The 19,608-nt window shown below is 39.4% G+C and overlaps 1 long non-coding RNA gene across 3 annotated transcripts in view; it reads right to left on the reverse strand.

Annotated features, from left to right (window-relative positions):
- LOC308062145 overlaps positions 1-19,391 on the reverse strand; it is a 55,866-nt gene extending 36,475 nt beyond the window's left edge. Inside the window, exons 1-4 of one of the 3 annotated variants that reach the window (XR_013927502.1) lie at positions 19,255-19,391; positions 14,526-14,583; positions 14,200-14,274; positions 1-12,757 (exon numbers count right to left, since the gene is read on the reverse strand). The exon at positions 1-12,757 is cut by the window's left edge and continues 36,475 nt beyond it. This is a non-coding gene — a long non-coding RNA (uncharacterized lncRNA). Of the gene's footprint in view, positions 14,584-18,898; positions 19,036-19,254 lie in introns of those variants that run through there. The other 2 variants (XR_013927504.1, XR_013927503.1) reach the window with 2 other exon arrangements.
- Between the last annotated feature and the right edge of the window lie 217 nt (positions 19,392-19,608).

Raw genomic sequence — 19,608 nt, forward strand, 5'->3', positions numbered from 1 at the left:
ATTGGAACTGGCAACACAGCTTCAGATGGTAAACTTTGGGAGAAGATGGGTCAGTTAAAGAAGTGATGAAGTAAAAATTGTGGTTCCATTTTTCAGCTCAATTGAAAACCTTGTAACAGAGCCCCATGGCGAAGGCAAATACAATAGTACTGATGTTTAAGCTGCATAAGGATTGTTTTATGTTGCTATAGAGTGGTGTAAAAGGATGAGCCATGAACGAGGATCCAATCCAAGATATACAGCAATATGTATTCCTTACAAAAGAAATTAATTCATTTGCCTGATCTTCACCTATTTTCTTTGGTTGTTGGCCTACAATTTCATCATGCAGCAAGCATATGTAAAAGCTCTTTAGTTCTGGTGACACAAAACCCAGTCCTGAATAGACTACAAATATAAATGAGTTTGGTGTTCCCATCACAATCCTGGAAAGGAAAAAAAAAAGGGGGGGGGATTCACCACAAAACCACTATGCAGCTCAACAAAATGTGCCGTTCTGCTTTTAAGTCTGCTGGGCATATTACATATCAGTACTGATTTGAGGGCCAGATTGTTAGCTATAGCTCAGGAGCACACCGTGCCATTTTAGCTGCAGGGCATAAAGGCAGCTTTAAGCCAAGCTTGCACTCCCCCTCCGCTAACACTTAAGAGATCCCTTTCCAAATTTCCCTCTTGGCATAATTTAAAATATTCTGAGGGGTCAACAGCTCTAGGTAGTCGAGCCAGAGCCCAAGGATGAGTTGTGCATGAGAAAACCTGAGGCACACTCTACCCTTAGGTTGCAAGAGGTAGCTTTAAAACCACTCTATTACATCATGAATACAGTAGCAATGTAGCATTTGGAACAACTTCTGATTTAAAAATTGAGGATTCCTCTACCCACTCCTCCAGTGACTTGCCAAGCAGGAATTAGCATAGCTCTGCAAAGACAGAGAAGCACAAAGGTACCTCAGTGTACTTGAGATTCAGACTTGAGGTCTAGACATTAGGGAGGCTGGGTATTGCATGGTTTTCCTGCCAGTTTGATTAACTTCTTGCTTTCAAGAGGACTATATTCACACTTGCCAAGGCAAAACTGGACTGTATGCTTCACTGTAGTGTTGCACCAAAATACAGAAGCTCAATTTTAATGAGCCTGCTCAGGTACACAAACAGAATTTGATGTCCCTTAATTATCAGACCTGGCTTTTCCCACATAAAATTAGCCCATGCAGTGTTCCACTGCTACTAGTACTTGAGCCAGCTCTGCTGTAACGTAGTATAGATCTTAGACTGTAAGAGCTTCCGTGACCTGCTGCCAGCTGATGTAAATCAATATAGTTCCACTGAGGTAAATTAATAATTGAAACCTTCAGCTCATGAGCTGAGCTGCAGTGCTTTGACCAAGCAATCAGTCTTTACTTCTATTTATTTGGTTAGAATCAGGCAGTGCTAATGAGATTATAGCCTGGAGATTAGGAAATGCCTTTTCGGAAAGGTATATTGCATTGAAGAGAGACGACTGACAGGCTAACCATACACAATGTCAGTGGACACACTGACTAATTTCATCAAATTAATGAACTGCAGACTACTCAACATGTGATCCAGATAACATTGTACAATAGCAGTGGCCACAGAAAAAACAATACATCTAAAACAACAAAGTAAGGAGTTGGTCTCTAATTTGTGGTGGTGTGCAGATATGGACATGTTCATATTTACTCAAATGCACTTACACAAACAAACGTTAATCACAGATTTTTGTTACCTCTTCATGTAAATACACTGTTGTTTCTAACTTCATCCTCCCAGGAAAAAGACGTCTGCTATGTTGTTTTTCCATTTCCCATCTGGTATGCTTCTAGGGGTACAACTGTGTAGACATTGTAAGAGTGTTGCTCGCTCTACTGTCATCACTGGACATGCGATGCAGTTATAGAACCCATCCTCTTTTATCCAGTTACACAGATTGGAAGTGACTAATAATTACAAGATCAAAAACTCTCAAGGTTTCATCTCCCTCTTCTGTGGTACAAATGGTTTTGGAACTAGTGAGAATGGAGATTTTGATACTTCATGAAGATAAAACCTGAAAGAAAATTAGTATCAAAGAGTCTATAAGTGAGATATATCAGTTTATAGTTGTTGAAGAGCTTGCCTCTGAGTTCCTGACATCTTCCAGTCTCAGGCAGAAACGAGTACGTACTTCCAGTACTTTATGGAGAGGATAGCAAACTCAATAACCCTTAGAATGACAAATGTGTGAAAAGAACTTCTAAGAAGTAACATACCAGTATAATGAAAATCAGTGCAATGTTTCCCATGGGCAAAAGGTGCAGTTCAAACAAGATCATACTATATAATGTAACCAAGTGAAGTTCAAGACAAAATAATTTCTTCCTCCCTCTAACATTAGGTCTGAGTAAGGTGAAACACATTTGAATTATTACAGTGGTCATCATGATTGTCACCCTCTAGAAAGTACCCTCTAGAAAGTTGTTAGTAGTGGAATAACAACTACGCTACAGCTCCATTTGGCCATGACTTCAGAAGAAGCATTGTGGCTTGTGGAGATATTTATCTGGCTATTCTTTAATGGCTGAGGTGACTCAGTTAAGTAATATGCTGACTGTCCTGCTGACCTTCTCAATTTAGTCTATCATCACATTTCCAGCAGTTCCCACACAGCTCATGCTTGCCCATCATCTACAGTGAACCCCTTCCTGCTGCAAGGTGCTTCCTGCAGGTACTAATGCATAGTGAGGTATCCTAGCTCTTACATCTGCAATTCACTCACTCATCATCACCACCAGCTCAGCCTAAGGTTTTGTGAAAGAGTTGATGAAATTACCCTTAGCTACAACCTAGCCGTAACTCACTTAGTAAACCTAGTAAGTGTGTGAGAGACAGGGCATGTGTTAATCTTACAAGTCTCTTCAGTGGTTCTAGCACTTTTCAGAACTGATAAACATTGCCATTTACCCTGTCAAAACACATCTTGTGTTTTGAGCTTCTTGAAACTTGTGGCCAGAGTTTCACAGTGTTAATACCCCCTGAAATACAAATGCCAAACTAATAGCTGCTAAGTTAAGAAGGGAATTATTTGCTAGTGAGACAGAGTGAGGACTACGAACCACAGGAGGAAACACATTCACTGTTAAAAAATGTATTTTGGTTTTGAAGGGCTAAGTTTATGAAAAATTTCTGATATTGGACCACCAAACTCATCTATTTCCGTTCAGTAGATGATGTGTATCAGGATTGTGTGACAGGACTAAGCAGAAATAATTTTAAAAGAGAATATCCACCAGCTATGCCTACTGTGTGTGGCAGGATGATCCTGAAGATTTGAAGCTAAAACAACTGCAGTTCTTGTGCTGTAGAAGTGCCCATACTGCTGGCTGAGGAACCACCTTCAGTTCACCCTTAAAGCAGCTCCACAGACCATGCTCACCTGCAGTGTGGACGGCTTCAAGCCTCCATCTGCCTCAGCTACCCCTGAGGTGCTAATACTGCGGCAAGGACAACTTCAGGCTTCTTCTTGCCCAAAGTCCCTCAGGACTTTAATCTCTCTTTCCCTCTCCGCACAGAGAGCAGAGGCAGCCAGTTCTGTGTCTTTGCCCCAGAATTTATGTCAAGCGCTGTCTGGTACAAGGGAAGTGTAGCTTTCTCCACCCAGACTCCTTCACATTAACATTGCCAGGACAGAACAACCTCCAATATTTGACACTGTCTTTACCTCAATTCCAAGATTCTTTACATTCTATCAGGGCAGTGTAAAGAGGTCATAGCTGAAATTTATGAGAAAGGACTTAGTTTTGCATGTGTCCTGAAAGTCTGGTGTTCTCCATGTTCACTAAAAGTTAGCCAAAATACAAAAGGCAGTGATTTTAAATCCTGCCTAACCCATATGAGCCACAGGTGCCCCTGCAGGCCTTGCCCCGTGTTGGTGTATGCTGTAGGAAAGGGGTAGGAAGGAGGCAGAGAACAGACCAGACAGAGGTTGAATCAGGTTACCAGGGTGGGTGCACTCCAGGGAAGGGGATTTAGTGCTGCCTGCCAGGGTGCTTGTAGCACAGAACTTATTCCAAAGACGACTGCTTCTAATTTTCAATAAGACCTACTCAAAGGAGTTTTGAAAATAAATTAGCAACATGATACTGCAGTATGCAGAGCTGGTGTAAACCTTCAGTGTCAGCTGATTTTGTTGAATGTGTAGTGAAAGAAACAAATAAAAAAGAACTAGTTAACATCTACTGAAAAAGAAATCTTTGACAAGTAATTTGAGCCAGCATAACTTTAGTCAGCAGGAAAACAGGAAAAGTCATTATTTGCCAAAATAAATCTTTAAAAATCTGATAATGTTTAGGAAATAAACAGCTCAATCAACAGACTTAAAAAAGTTCAGGCAATTTTCTTGCCTGAGAAGATGTTGGGCAATGTCAAGTAGAGCCACACAAGATGCTGCTGCTGTGAAAAGACATCCTCTAGGACATCCCCATGCTCTGATTGCTCTTAGAGAAACATGTTTCATGGAGACTGTGACTGTGTATGTGCAGTGCACACCCCCTGCACACCCAGTTAGCTGTTTGGCATCTGCATCATTTAACCAAAGGCTTTGACTTCACCTCTGAATTTTTACATGAGATAAGATATTTATTCTGTTGTGAAGTTCATGCTGTAATCCATTACTTTTAATGAGTTAAGTCAATTGTAAATTATATGATATAAATGATGATTGCAGTTAAATGAAGGCAGTATCCTTTACTACTGTATGAATCAACAGTAGAGGAGTCACAAGGGATTCTGTTTCTAATTAAGCTCTGATTTTAGCCAAAGGCTTTCAGTAGTTTTTGCCTTTTTTTTTAATTTTAATTCCACCCAGCACCTGCTAGATAACAGAAGAGACTAAAACCACATTCTAAAACTCTTTAATCAATGAATAAACTAGCAAAAAGACATGAAGTCCTGAAATCGCTCTCCAATCAGAATATCTGTTGCTAGCAAAGCAGAACTATTTGCTCATGCCTCAGGCTCAGGAGGAAGAGGAAACCTTCTGGTCTTGTCTTTTATTTGGGCATGACTGTGATCAAAGAAAGAAGATATAAGTCAGTTTTCCTGAGACATTTTGTAAGAATAAAGAGGTATGGCTTTCAAAATATGGCGTGAAGTTCTTATCTTATATATCAGCCAGGGCAGATGAGAATTTTGGACTGCAAATTTCCAGGGAAGGAAATGGCATGAAGCAGAGCAAGGAGAGCTGGGTAAAGGACCACCATTCTCTTCCTCTGTGCCACTTAACATTTGATTTTTTTCACATTCTCATTTTGCCTGGAATGTTTGTAAAAAGCATTCAAAACACTGGATTTAATAACCTTTATGTTTCTAGATTTTATTGGGTGAATTCTAGACCCATGGTTATAGGAGGTGAAAGGTTACTGGAACTGGAAGTGCAAATTCCCAGTCCCCTTTGTCTTGTTAATTAAAAGTGGAGGGTTGGATAGCAGGGAAAAAAGCTCTCTATTATGTTGTAGCAAGTGATTCCTAAAAACAAATGTACCTATTGTGCACAGGAAAACTGAAAGACAGCTTTGTGGTTGCAGTTCTCTAGACAGAATTATGTTTATGACTTAAAAATCCTTATATACAGATTCTGAGGCTTATCAGATGACAAAGAATAATACAATCCCCATTACCCTATGCTGCATATGTGAAGGACAAATTTCAAAGCCAAAACAATATAAGATTATATACTGCAAGCCATTAAACAGGGCCTTTTGGCATGCAATTTCAGATGAACTAATTGCATCCAACAGCCAGAGGGGAAGGAAAATAGATACCAAAGGATTCATGACAATAAAGCAGGATGCAGAGACATTTGTTACTCCACTGGGCCTAGTGAAAGCTTACAGTATATCTCAGTACAATTGTTCTCAGGACCTTTTGTTATTTTGTTTTATAAATCCTGGGTGCTGGTCAGATGCAGGGTCTTTGGAGAGGGGAACCTGCAAGCATATAGATAATCACAAGAAAAATTCAGCTTAAACTTCATGTATGTTGTGCTCCATGGTATTTACAATAGCAGCAATCTCTTTTCATGACAGCATGTTTTGCAAATCCAGAGAGATAAACTTTCTCAGCTATTTATAAATCAGATGCTTACATTATGATCTCCTGCCAGTAACTCCAGTCGCTGTTGAACTTTGCTGTGTTCAGTTAAACAAATCTTTTTGTTACTGTAGTGCCAAAGGTGAGAAAAATATACCGGAATCCTGTAGAGAAGATGTAATAGCTCTTTGTGGCTGGGATAGTGATGTCCTGCCACTGTTAGGGTAAAGGGAAGTCAGACACCTTAGTCTGAACACAGCTAGGAGCCAACACTCACAGATTCTGTCTTAGATCTGCCACTAACTTGCTGTGTGGTCTTGGAAGAGAGTTTTGCCTTGAAAAAATGAAATTAATATTTTCTCTCCACTCTTCAAGAGTCTGGTGATCCTCTATTGGATAATAGATGTAATTAAGAGAATTGTTATTAGTATTTTTCCAGTTTCCTTATTTTATTTTTGCTATTCATTGTACAATTATTAGAATTATTAACAAGAAGCAAGCTGGATTTCATAGCCTTTGGGAAACATACCACAACAACAACAAAAAAAATTCTTTGCTCTTCAGAGTATCCCTGGTTTTGAAGAAGCAAAATTTGCTGTACTCTTCTCAAGGTAGAAAATGCATGCTTAGCATAAGTGAATAATTTGTAATGAATAATTTCTATGTTGAATAACACTTTATTTTAATTCCCACAACTTGTCTACGTGAGAAGATCGCAGATAACCTAATGGGGCTTTTGGGACCTTTTTGCTGAGCAATTTACACAATTCTTGGGCTGTTTGTCATTTCTGGGCAGTTCTTTTGATGTGTTTGTAAGACCACTCATCTTTGATCAGGTTACAGGTCCATTTAGTTCAGTGGCCAGTGTTTCACAGTAGCCAAAAGTGGATAATTAGTAAAGCATGTAAGAGGAAAACATATTCACCAGATTCTGCTAACAGCTTCCAACAGTTTGTGGCTCAGGTACATATCTTTAAGGATGACAGCTACCTTAGAAATCATACAAAACATGGTTAATATTTTTATCCAGACTATCCAGCAGTTATAACATATAAAAGTGTATTGCAAAGTATGAGAAAGGGAAAGATATATGTAGTGTTAAGCCACAAGTGCAGTGTATAGCCAGAAGTTAGTCAGTACACATTGTTATGATAACGCTTTTCCTTGTTAACTACCTGTGAACCTTAACTCATCTTCCCTGCCCACACACACATGCACACAAACATAAATTCTAACCCTTTGAACCTCTCTCTCCCTCATATAAATAGAAAAATATGTTGAAATTCAAGACTAAGAGAAGTAAAAGTAGAAAACCCTGCAGAAATACATGCTATTACAATCACAATGGAAATATGGCAGCCACAAAAAAGAAGGAAGTTCTGTATCTTCAATAACATAGGTGGCAAGAATGTGAATACATGAACTAAATATCATTCATCAGTCAGTACTAAGGACTACACACTCAGATTGCTTTAAAAGCAGGAAGGTTGTAACTGGAACAGTAACTGGACATAGGTAACGAGGTAGGATATGGCCAATTTTTAAAGTATTCCCATGTTTCAGTAACTTAGAACTGATCTTTGAAACTTGGCAGAGCTGAGTCTGGGGCTGGGGCCTGCCTTCTCCTAGTGCTCAGATTGCCACAAGATGCAAGGCTGGGCTGAGTTCTGAGCACTTGAAATCACCAGTGTCATTGTGCTATGCTCAAATCGCTCAACAACCTCTGTGCACCTAGCAGTCTTCTCAAAATCTTCCATCAACAAGCCACATATATCTTCACTTCAGAGGCAGAGAAAAAGGATCCTTCCCCCCAAAGTACCCTTGTGTCTACTAGAAGACACATTGAGCTGCAGCTGTTTGTGCTTAAGTTTAATCTTCTGTTTCACCTCGAACTTCCACTGTCTGAAAGGAAGATCTTGCAAACATCTGTAGTAATCATAAAACCCATGACTGTTTTCCTAGACATCATTCATCTCCTATAGTTCAAGAGGAACGGTCGTAATGCAAAAGTGCCTCAGAAGACCATTTCCTATCACGTATCTAAAGGTAAGGAGAAAGAGGCAGCAAGGGATCAAGAAATAAGGTACTGAATGCCAATGTCATTAATACCTGTATTGATGAAGATAGAGTAGTTTTAATTGTAGCTAGAGGATTGTGTAGGTAAACTCCCTCCCTTAACCCTGGTGCCTGACAGAGTACATGCTCTGTCATTGGGCATGTATGGCCCAGCAATTCACAACCCAATGGAAACGCAGGGACTCGACTTTGACAAAAACTTTGCTAAGATATGCAAGGGAAGGGCAGTCTGCTAATGAAATTCTGCTTGTGTTTTCCTGGTCTCCCTTTGCTTGTGTGCTGCCCAGGAACACACACAGAAGTACAGAGTTTTCTCTAGTGCTACAGCACTGATGTGATCAAACGCAGGAGGCCTGATGTCCAGTTCTTGTTCTGCCCTTGGCCTGATGGGTGTCTCTGAACAACCCATATTTTTTTCTCATTGCCTTATTTTTGCCATTTCTAACATGAGGAGAATAACATATCACTTTCAAACTTCCTTACACATGCTCATAAGAGAAGAAGATATGCTAAAGGCCACATACTCATGTCTGGCTTCATAGAACTAAATATTGTAAGAAAGGATGAAATCATGTGGGTTTAAGCAACAATAGAATTAATCCATTGACTGTTTAAATGCATGAGAGATGCAAACAAACAAAAACATCCATGCTCAAACAGAAGATTCTGTGCAACTTGAGTAATATTTTCTCTAAATTTCAGTTTTCTAGTGTTGTTTTCCACTGGCATTGATGTAATGAATGTTATCAAAATATTCTGATTGACAAACTTAAGAAATCGTGAACTATGAAGCATGAACCATGTTTGGGGACAATCCATATGTTAGTATTTCCAATTATGAGACCAGAGCATGCCAGAAACAAATGGAAAATTGTTGTAATCAGATCCTTCAAAATTGTGTTAGGCCTTTTAATGAACAGTTTAATGTGACATGAAATTACCTTAAGACTGAAAAGTTTTGAGAGGCAAATGGAAAGCATAGGATGACTTTAGTTCAATTTAACACTGATGAAGCACTTTAAGGACTTCTCTACTGAAATACCATGACTATGAACATACAATTATAAAATCTTAAACAATGATTCTGAATCCTAATACTGATACTTTTATTGAAAATAACATTTGACTGCTCATAAATATTTTGAAAAGTCATAAGCAGCTAGTCAAAACTGACCTATGTGCAGTATAATTTCTCTGCAGTTGTCAAACTCATGCTACAAGCCTGCCTTAGGTTCCTCCAAAATATTGTAATGTTCTTCAGACTACAAGTTTTAGCTTTATTTAGGGTACCCAGGAAACCAGAACTTTTCTGCTGTTCTAGTGCCTTATGTGACAGCCTAGGATGCCTACCTGAGAGGGACGCGTGGCAGAGTCTTTTAGTCACTACTTTCTACGCAGACAACATACAGTATTTCTCATTACCCAGAAGATTAGGAGAACTCTGTGAGGATACACACACATATATGTAACCCTTTGCAAACATAAATGGCTGTTGTATTTCTGAGAGTTCTGAATATTCATACTTCAAATGTATATGCTTGCCTTCCTCTACAAGTCCTATTTAACAATGCTTGCAAACCCTCAGCTTCATTTAGCCTTCCAGGATGAAGCGGTTAGGCGTGTCTGTATTGTCATGAGACTGGAAAAGATTTAGTTTCATTTGACAAAGTTTTATTTTCCAAAAGAGAATCTAATCTATTGCATATCATCAGCCAGTTGGGGTGCTGTCTAAGGAAAATTGAAATACTTCAAAACAGAAACATCAAAAGACTTTGAAACAAAAACACTTTCTCCTAATCTTGCATCCAGGGTATGTACTGACTTTGCAGAATCACTACAATTGATTCTAAATGGTGTATGAAATGAGTAATCCCTGCCTAGAGACTACAACTAGTGCATGCAGTCACTGGTTAGCTGTGAAATGTGCTGTAATATTATGCTTAGGCATGTCCAGAAAAAAAGCCCACACCCTTCCCAGCATTTCTAGCCATTTTTTATTTTCTCTGTTTTCTGCTATTACTACTACTCCACCCCTATGCCTGTGCCTTCACTGCAGGGCTAGTCAATTCTCCAGTTTCCCAGTTTCTTCAAAAAGCAACCATGATGGTCAGGTACAACTCACAGGTGTTTCCAATGGGCTGGAAACGCAAAGTTCTGTTGTGAAAATGTCATGAAAATACAGACAGGTATAGTATTCTTTCATTCAAAGGCCCTAGAAGTATTTTATTATAAGTGTCTACATTACACTAGTTTTTGCTTTGGTCCCTGATTAATGAAGAATTATGTTCCCCATGCAGCACCAATTAGAGCAACTAGTCTACGAAGAATTCTATGTGCTCTGCTAACATTGTACAAATCAACTCCTGTTAACCTTGGTGGGAGTAGTCACACACATAAGCTTTTGAAGAATTAGGATTTGAAGTATGTACTTCGACACAGATGAAAGGACGTGGGGCCAAATGAATGACTATTTAAAGTTCTTCTCATACTAAAATCTTAATAGTTGGCTGACTTAATGGGTATGGATGGCACAAAATGAATTCTAGGTTACCCATCCACTTTGAGAAAAAAGATGGAGCAAGTTATTCACACTCAGATCAGAAAATAGATATTACTGTAGTCTTTTTCTCTAAACATAGAATCAAACATCAGTATTCATTCATAAATAAAACTTGCATTAACTATCCTGCTCAAAGCTGAATTGATGTGAAAGTGATATGCAGTAAAATATTGAACCATAATTTCCACACACCAAATTAGCCAAATTTGGACTCATTTATTATATGGACTTCCTGTGTCTGAAATTAGAGATTCCAAAGATTTGCACAGTTCTTCCAGGGATTCCATACGCTGTGTAATCAGAAAGCCTGGAGCAGAGCAGGTAAGATGGTCAGCACCTCCTTAGAGCGGTAAATAAGATCTGTCAGACCAGCTCTGATGAGATCAAGCTTTGGCAAAATATGTTCAGTAGAAAACAAAACATTTTACAAAAAATGTTTTGTGTTTGAAGAGAGCCTTTGTCAGAAATGCAGGCTGGTTATTAGCCAGGAGATAGAGAAGCACACACCGCCACCACACAAGCGCTGCATAGCTCAACAGCCATACAGAGTTGCTGTGTGCAGTGTACCCAGAAAAACCCCCACAACCTTCCATTTCCTGAATGAGGAGGGTGAAGGCAAAGAGCTGTGCCTTAAATGAGGTAGAGCAGATACTTGAATCTCTGTGCTCCACATCCTAAGCTGGTGACCTATCCCCTCAGTTACAACATAAGCATACACAAGTTTGTTCTTGTAAAAAAGTTCAAAAGTCTTTGTATATCAGTAGAAAGACAAAAACCAAAACAAGCAAGGCACCATAGTTGTTATAGAAATTAATTTCTCACCCATGCCACCCAAGTGCCTTCCTATACCCCCACCAACACTCAGTAATACTTAGGGATTGTTGGTATGGTTTGCACCTACATTTAGTTAACAGATTTCAAGGTGCTTTGCGTAGTTTGTGGAGGAGCGTAAAGGCATGTGTTGATAGACCATATGGTTTTGTACTGGAGCTCAAGATCCCTGAATGGATTCTTAAAATAACAACTTGACAGTGTAATAACTGTTAACCAACAGTGTAGCAAGGGAGCATGCTTAATGAAAATGTGAATACATCCACAGAGAGTTCCCTTTAATCCTGCCTTGAAAATGAATTTTTAAATGAGCTTCCAAGTCATTGATAATGTTCTTAAATTTCACTCCAGTGACTCTTTAGTTCCTAAATAAATGGCTTTAGTTCTAGGCATGTGGAAAATACTTGCTCTTACTTGATGGTTATAGAAAATATTGGCAATGGTTCTATACATAAAGTAATCCTTAAACGATTCTTGTTAAAAAAAGCGAAAAAGAATAACGGAAAAAAGCAGAAACGCCACCAAGTGCATGACTAACTGCCAAACACACCGGCTCCCCAAATAGCATGGTTGCCTGTTACGTCAGTTGTTGTGAGGACCCTGCTTAGAGATGGACAGAGCTAGAAATGTGAAACAGCAGTGTGTTTTAATGTATGGCATCAAGAATGATAAATTGTATAGAGCATAGGAACACAGTCAAGGCCATAGTGCAGGTAAGAGCTTATCTTGTGGTCATGGAAAAGCACTCGCTTTCTGCAGTGTACAGAAATCATCCCCAAAACTATGCTTCCTTTTACTCAATATGAAAAAGCTGAGTGCCTGCAGCAGGGCTGCTGAGTACAGCACACTCTGAAGGTGACTAAGAGCCCCATCAGATACAGAAACACAAGCCAAGAAAAAATAAACAAAAATCAGATTTGCCAAAACTAAATCCACATTCCCCCTAGCAACTCATGATCGTTGTTTTCCTTCTTTTCATCTTCACCTAATGAATCATACAATCTCCCATAAGGTGATGGTTAATTAGGAGGTCACAGAGGAAAAGTACCTGTATGGTGAAAGAAGCAGAGGTTTTCCAAGACCATGGACAGGGAGGAAAGTGTGGCTTATCTGGGACGTGCCTGTAGCATGGGCGTTCCAGCAACACTTTCTGAGATTCAAGGGTGAGGAGCAGGAGGCTGCAGTGCACCAACAAAACACCTACAGGAACGTTTTCAGTATGCCAGAATCAGGTGATGCACACCTACAAAGTGGTACTATTCACGCCAGCAGCAAATGATTTATCGCAGGTCTTCAGTGCAGCCACAGAACAAACAGTACAGCCTGCTACGTTACTGGTGGCTTAGGAAGGAGAGTTCTTAAAAAGGACAGGGCAATACCTTAAGTGCATCGATGCCAAGAGCAAAGATCAAGTGTGTGTTGACATGCCTGATCATAATTATCCATGCAAGAATGAACAGGGGTGGCACAGAAAAAAAGAGAGCAACATGTTTAGAGCACCCTATAGGGCAAAAGGAACTGTCAGTGTTATACTGAATTATGCATTATACAAAGCAGACTCTCTAGCTGTAAAAACATTGTCATTTAGGTTTTAATACGGAAGTAAAACACCTACTATATTTGTGTTCATTTCTGACCAAATAGTGCTTCTCTGACATCTGCAGCAACAATTTCTTGTCGGAAGGCTAAGGTTAATGTGATTTTCCTACCAGAGTTCACTGTTTTGCAGTGCTGTAAAGCCACAAGAAACCAGTCGAAGCAGCTTCTGAGTGGAAGTAGATACACCATGTTTGCATTCAGTTAGGGAGATGCTCACACTGCTTAATTTCAGGAACTTGGTTGCTTAGTTCAAAGGCCAGTCTTGTCTTTTGTTGAGAAAGAGATGCATTTACAAAGTCCCAGAGAAATGAACCTAGGTGTTCTCAGTCTCTTCCTGGAGGAGCCCCTCTTTCCTCACTGACTACCACGATATTCTCAAGAACTACCAAGCCCTGTGAAGCATAGCTGGGAACCTGCTATGATACTTGGACTATTTTATTTATTCTTGTATATAAAGCTAAAGAAACTACACTCATTTGGAGAAATAACATTAGAAAAAATGTTTAAGAATTTAAACATATAAACTTTTATTTCAAAATAAAACCAACTCAGATATCTTTTGCTCTTTGTTCTATTTTCTGAGTCTTGTACCTATTTTTGCTATTGCTTTTCATTAAATTTCTCTTTATGCCCTTGTTCCCTGCTTATCTGGCAGCCATCCCAGTATAGGGCTGTTGCTGTGACATGTGTAGAGGTTGCTGTGAGTGTCCATTTGTGCTGGCACTGAAGGCACATGGCACCCCTGAGACAGCACCGTTTGCAGGACAGCTGCAGTCTCTTATTAGTAAGCACTTGATAAAGTATTCTCCTTAAAAAAACCAACATGGACAATTATTTCTATTGTTGCCTGTTAAACTGACAAACCAGGGAGAATTCTCCCAGGGGTATCTATGGAGACTGAAATGGGAATCAGGAGATGATGCGTCAGCTTAAGCCACAGAAGGACGTGCTGCAGCAGGTCAGAGGTGATGTGTAAGCCCAACTCATGCAGAGACAGCCCGTGTCCCCCAGGCCAGAATGAAGCTCTCTGGCCACTGACCTACCCTCATTTGCTGTTCCTCCTGCTGAAAGGATGATTTTCTTCTTTTGTTTCAGTGAAGGTTATTTGTTTTAACAGCCTGTGATTCAAGTAAATGTCTGCTGTGTTTTAATGAGAAATTTTCTAAAATATGTTTTAGGACAAGAGCACCCCATGTGATTTAAAGGTGCCAAATAGTAACGGATTGATTTAAGCAATGGTAAATCAGCAATAATCTCACTAAAAAATCTATATCCCAGTCCTTCTTCTTTTGGACCCGATTTCTCTACAGTAAGGAAAGAAATCCTGTCCTGGAAATAACATTGCTGCCAGGGAGTAAACTTCACCTACCTTAGCCCTGTGCCTTTAGCCGGTGGTATGCAGACAACCCGTGGTCACAGAGGTACATCTGAGGAGGTGAAGAGCAGTAAATGTGAAAAGAAAGACATCAGTAAGCTAAAAGTCTCTATACTAGTATCTGCATCTCTACTGGAATATTGTCAAATGGAGACATGCATCAAGAAGGTTGGGAGCCACAGCCTTGGGTCTTTCTGCTTTCATGAACATTTACCATGTTCAATCCCTGAAATCTGAGTACTATATTTTACAGTTGACATGCAGATAGTGGAAAGAGTTTAAACCAAATGTAAAGGGGCCACTGGATTCCAATAAAAACATATCTTACTTTTTCAAGAGCAGACAAGTAAAGACTTCCCATATCTAGCCTTTCTGACTGGAAACAGGACCCAGCTTTCACATTTTTGTGATCCTATGTCTGGCACATACTACCAAAGTCTGTAATGTTTTTATCCCTACGGTTAAAATATATCAATCCCCAGAGGTGATTCAAAACAGGGCTGTCTTGGTAAGGAACTACAGGTTATTCCAAAATCTGACAAAAAAGGCACCATACTTTTGCCACAATCTTCAAAATAATAAGCAGTTTTACAAAATACAGTTTTCCTTTTTGAAGGCTGAGTTGTCTTGGCCAGAGTTACATGCTAAAATGAGAGTCTAAGGTGCCTTTCTTGGCTCTGCCATTGGCTCACTCTTCACCTTCTAGCAAGCCGTTTAATTTTTCTATGCTTTCATCTTCTCCATCTGTGGATTCCAAATATTAACTATTTATAGTATTTACTTAGTAAAACACAAGAAAACCTGGTCTAAAGATTGTGGTCTAAACTTCCTCGTGTAAAAAAAAAAAAAAAAGCCTGGCATTCAAACTAGTCACAATGAAGCCACAGCAGCAAAACAGCAGCAGCTTAGATGAGATGCTCACATCCCCAAAAAGATTTGACGTAAAAGATGAAATTTCTCACAAAAAAATGCCATGGCGCCACTTCTGCCATTGCCCTGTGAGAAGACCACTTGGATGAGGAAACAGAGCCCACATCCCTATTTGATTCAAACTTCAGTAACTGGTATCTCAAACCATTATTACTGTGGAGTAATTTTATCCACAGAAGTTTGCAGAAAATCTTTTTTTTCTCTGTAATATAGAATGAAATCAAAAGGCTTTCTGCTAGTTTATATACATGCTTTCATCAAATCCTCTGTGTTTTCTTTTTTTAGCTTCAAGCCAGCATAACTCCCAACAGCAGCTACAGAATGGCACATACCCTTTACAAAGAGTTTCTAATGCTCCAGGTTTTCAGCTAGAGAATGCAGAGGTTAAAAAAAAAAAAAAAAAAGGCAAATACTATAAAAGAAATCAGGAGTCAAATTCAAAAACATAGAAACCAAGCCATAAACAAAACCAGAGCCAGATACCACAAAGCCAAAAGGAATCCAAACAACATCCTTCAAAACGTTTGCATGTTTATGAATTTGAAAGGTGTGAAATAGCTGAAACTGAAATCTGAATAACATTAAACAGAACTAACTCTAAAAGCAACATGTTAATTTACCTTTGAAAAGGAATATAAATGCTGAAAGATACGATAAGCGATATTTTTCTTTGTACAGATGTTAGGAGAGCTGCCTTAGAGTGTGCCGGGTGATGAACAGGCTGTTGCTGTATCGCAAATCCAGCCATCACCCTGGCTCCTCAGAGCATTGCCCAGCTTAAACCGAAGCTTTTCCATGCTATCAGCCACAACTAGGGAGAGTTTATTTTAGCACAGCTATTGAAAGAAGAAAGGTGAATGGTAGTTTCTTGGCTCCCTTTTTTACAGAGAAGAAGTAGGTCATTTTATACCACTCAGAGCCTAGTTCACCCCTCTATAGTCAGCAGAGGAAGGAGGTCATCCCATCCAAAAGCCTTTTGAAATTGCTTCCACGACGACGTGGGGCCTGTTTCCCTTCAGCAGTGCTGAGGAGAGCCTGGGCTGGCAGGGCTGAACGCCAACGCCAGGCTGCCACGGCGGGGTATACCAAGTCCCTGGAGGACGGCCATGTCCCCCCGAGCGCACAGCCCCGGCTGCACCTCGGGACCACTCTGCTCCTGGCAAGTGCAGGCAGCTGCCAAGGCTCAGTGAAGTGCTGGAGGAAGAAAAAATGCCCCAGCTGCCTCCTTTGCTTAAGCTGTCGAAAGCCAGGCTGGCTTTTGCTGTCAGGAGAGGGACTGGGGAAGGAGAAACCAGCCCCACCACTAGCAGGCACCCTGGGTCTCCTTTCCTCTGGGGATAGGGAGGACGAGCAGGTGTGCACACGCGTTCAGTGCTGCCTAGCCCACTCTGATCCTTGAGTTTTGTCTTCATTAAACAAGGAAACGACTATTTGTTTCTTAGGCATGGCAGCTGGACTACGATGATTGAATTCAAAGGGAATTACATTTCGGTAGGCTTACACCTATAGATAACCAATATTCATATGCAAATATCCTATATTTGCATACTATATATGGAGTACATATGGATTTTTTTTTCCAAGAAATTTGTTTATTTGACAAGGAAAATCTGTTCTAGGTTGATCAAAACTATCCATAATTTTTTTGCCAAGTGCAGTGAAGACTTTTGGCCAAAAAAGGTGGAGGTTTTTCCTTCTTATGTTACAATAATTCATTTCAGTTTATTTCAAAACAGAATGTTTTGTTTCAAAACAGTGATTTGAGATCAAAGTTGCCTAAATTCAATACAAAAATACAACAAAAACAAAATGAAATGAACAGACTCTAAACTAAAGCATTTTTTTTTGAGACTGAATGGCAAGGTTCATTTGACTTCAGATAAAGTTCGAGGAGGGGGGTTGGTTTTCCAGATCAAAAAAGAAACGAAACATCCATTAACTATTCACTCAGCCTTAATCTGGAGTTTTGGTTCAGCGTTTTTTGACAGAGTAGCCAGCTGCAGAGTTCAAATCCAAATTGGAAATTCTCCATGCTTTGGGGAGTAGGAGGAGAGAAGACAGGAGGAAGCAAGGGGGAGAGAAGGTGCTGGAAAAAACTAAAAATGACAAAGAGCAAAAGCCAAAAATAACCAGTCTGATTTAAAGGAGAACTGTGTCAGCACAGAATTTCCTTAGTGTTACCTTACATGAATAGCAGAAATCACTGATAAAACTTACACTGTCAAACACAGAATTTCAAACACAAAAGCATCATGCAGTGCCTTGAAAACTGCATAGGAATTATTTTAATTAATAGTAAATTAAATTAACTAAGTATAGCTACATTGTAAAAAATAATATTTTTGAAAAATAATTTTCAAAGAGGTAGAGATAAGTAACACTTTCATGTTTTAATAGTAACAAACACTTTCATGTTTTTACCTGTTCTAAACTGATATAGACAAGAAAAACAAATAAGTCATCTTCAGGCTTTTTGAAGGAATTGTTAATTAGCATGGTCATAATAATAATAAATGATTTCCTTTTAAAGGTATTTCTCTGTTCTATCTCTGGGTTTTAGGAATTATTTTTTGCTGTTCCAGCAGCTGCATTCCCTATCACACTTTGTCACATCATCAGTCATATGGCTACTGAAGTCAACTCCCCCTCAGCAGAAAGGGACACTTGTGAGTTTATATTACTGCCATAAATTTTTTGGCAGTAAATTTCTTAACAAATAATCCCATATTCTCCTGTATACAGTGCACAACCTGGCTAATAAAATGATTTCTACTTGGGGACTTGTGGAATGCCTCCATCTTCAGTCAAACATGTAGACAAAAGTATCTTGTAAAATGTACTGGAAAGTTCATAAGTTTTGGGGTTTGCAGGGAACACTCCACCTGGTGAGAAAAGCAGGTTTAAAAAAAAAAAAAAAAAAAAAAAAGTTCTCCAAGTTCACCAGGATCATGAGCCAAGGAAAACCTTAATTAGAGTCAATGTAGAAAATTGAGCAGTTAAGAGCTGGCCTTTTGGGGCTAGCAGCACTCGAAGAAATCAAATTATAAAATAATAAGTTATTTGTGATTCTGAGGTTTGCCTTGTGAATATGTTAGTTCATGCTTTGCGCAGCCTCCTGTCCCTGAACTTTTTATCTGGAGGTGCTTGAAATAAAGTATAGCACAAAGCTGTAAAGCTCCTTGCTGGTCTTTATCGCCCCAATTTGGGGCCATTTCTCATCTGCACTTCAGTCTCTTAATAATCTTTTGGCAGCGCAAACAGACTTCGAGCGGGTGTAATGAACTTTCTAAGCATGAAAATGAGAGTCACATCTTGCCTATGTGATAAATATCCCTCCTTTATTTTTTATCACCCTTCATACTTAAACTTAGTAGCCTCTTATAAGCAAGTGTTGAATTTGGCCCTCAGACTTTCTCACTGTCTTGGAGTCAGCTTACCTTTTTTTAGGATGGATGAATAGTGAGGAAAAACCATTTTTCTGACTTCTAAACCTAAATTGTGCATATGCTCCCGTTTCTTTCAGTTTTCTCATAAGTACATGCAGAAGCAAACTCTGGATCTTACAGCGGAGTCGTTTAAATGCTGAAAGAAATGCAGTTTATAGTCACATAAGCTACTTCATAGTGCACAAAAATCCTAGGTCAGCCAAAGGAGAAGCAACGACAGTACATGGCTTAGGCGGCAGTCTCATCAAATCAGATTAATGAAATTCCTAAAGAAATCATGACAGTAATCAGAGAACGAAGGAAAATTATTTCTCTATTATTCCTAGAGAAATAATAACAGTACTCACAGATGGAAGGACAAGAAGGGTAGGGATTCATCTCACTAAACCTTATATGTCTAAAAGCTGCCAAATTGTACATCTTCACCCCAGCATGTGAGTCTGCTGCAAAAACCTGGTGGTTTTGCTCACCAACCATTAGAAGTAATGATGAAGAACTGAGAGCAAGATGGTGTCAGGAGCAGCAGGGAGCCCTGAAAATGAGAAAAGCTTTGATTTGAGGTAAGGACAAGGAAGAAGCAGTTAATGAGACTTAAAGAGAAAATGGGATTATACAAAAAGACAAGTTTTAATTAAATGTGGCAGGAATATTTCAGATCTACCAAAAGGGATGTTTATAGTATGTGGGAAATATAGGAGGAT

Source organism: Falco punctatus, assembly GCF_963210335.1.
Source record: "Falco punctatus genome assembly, chromosome: 4".
NCBI lineage: Eukaryota > Metazoa > Chordata > Aves > Falconiformes > Falconidae > Falco > Falco punctatus.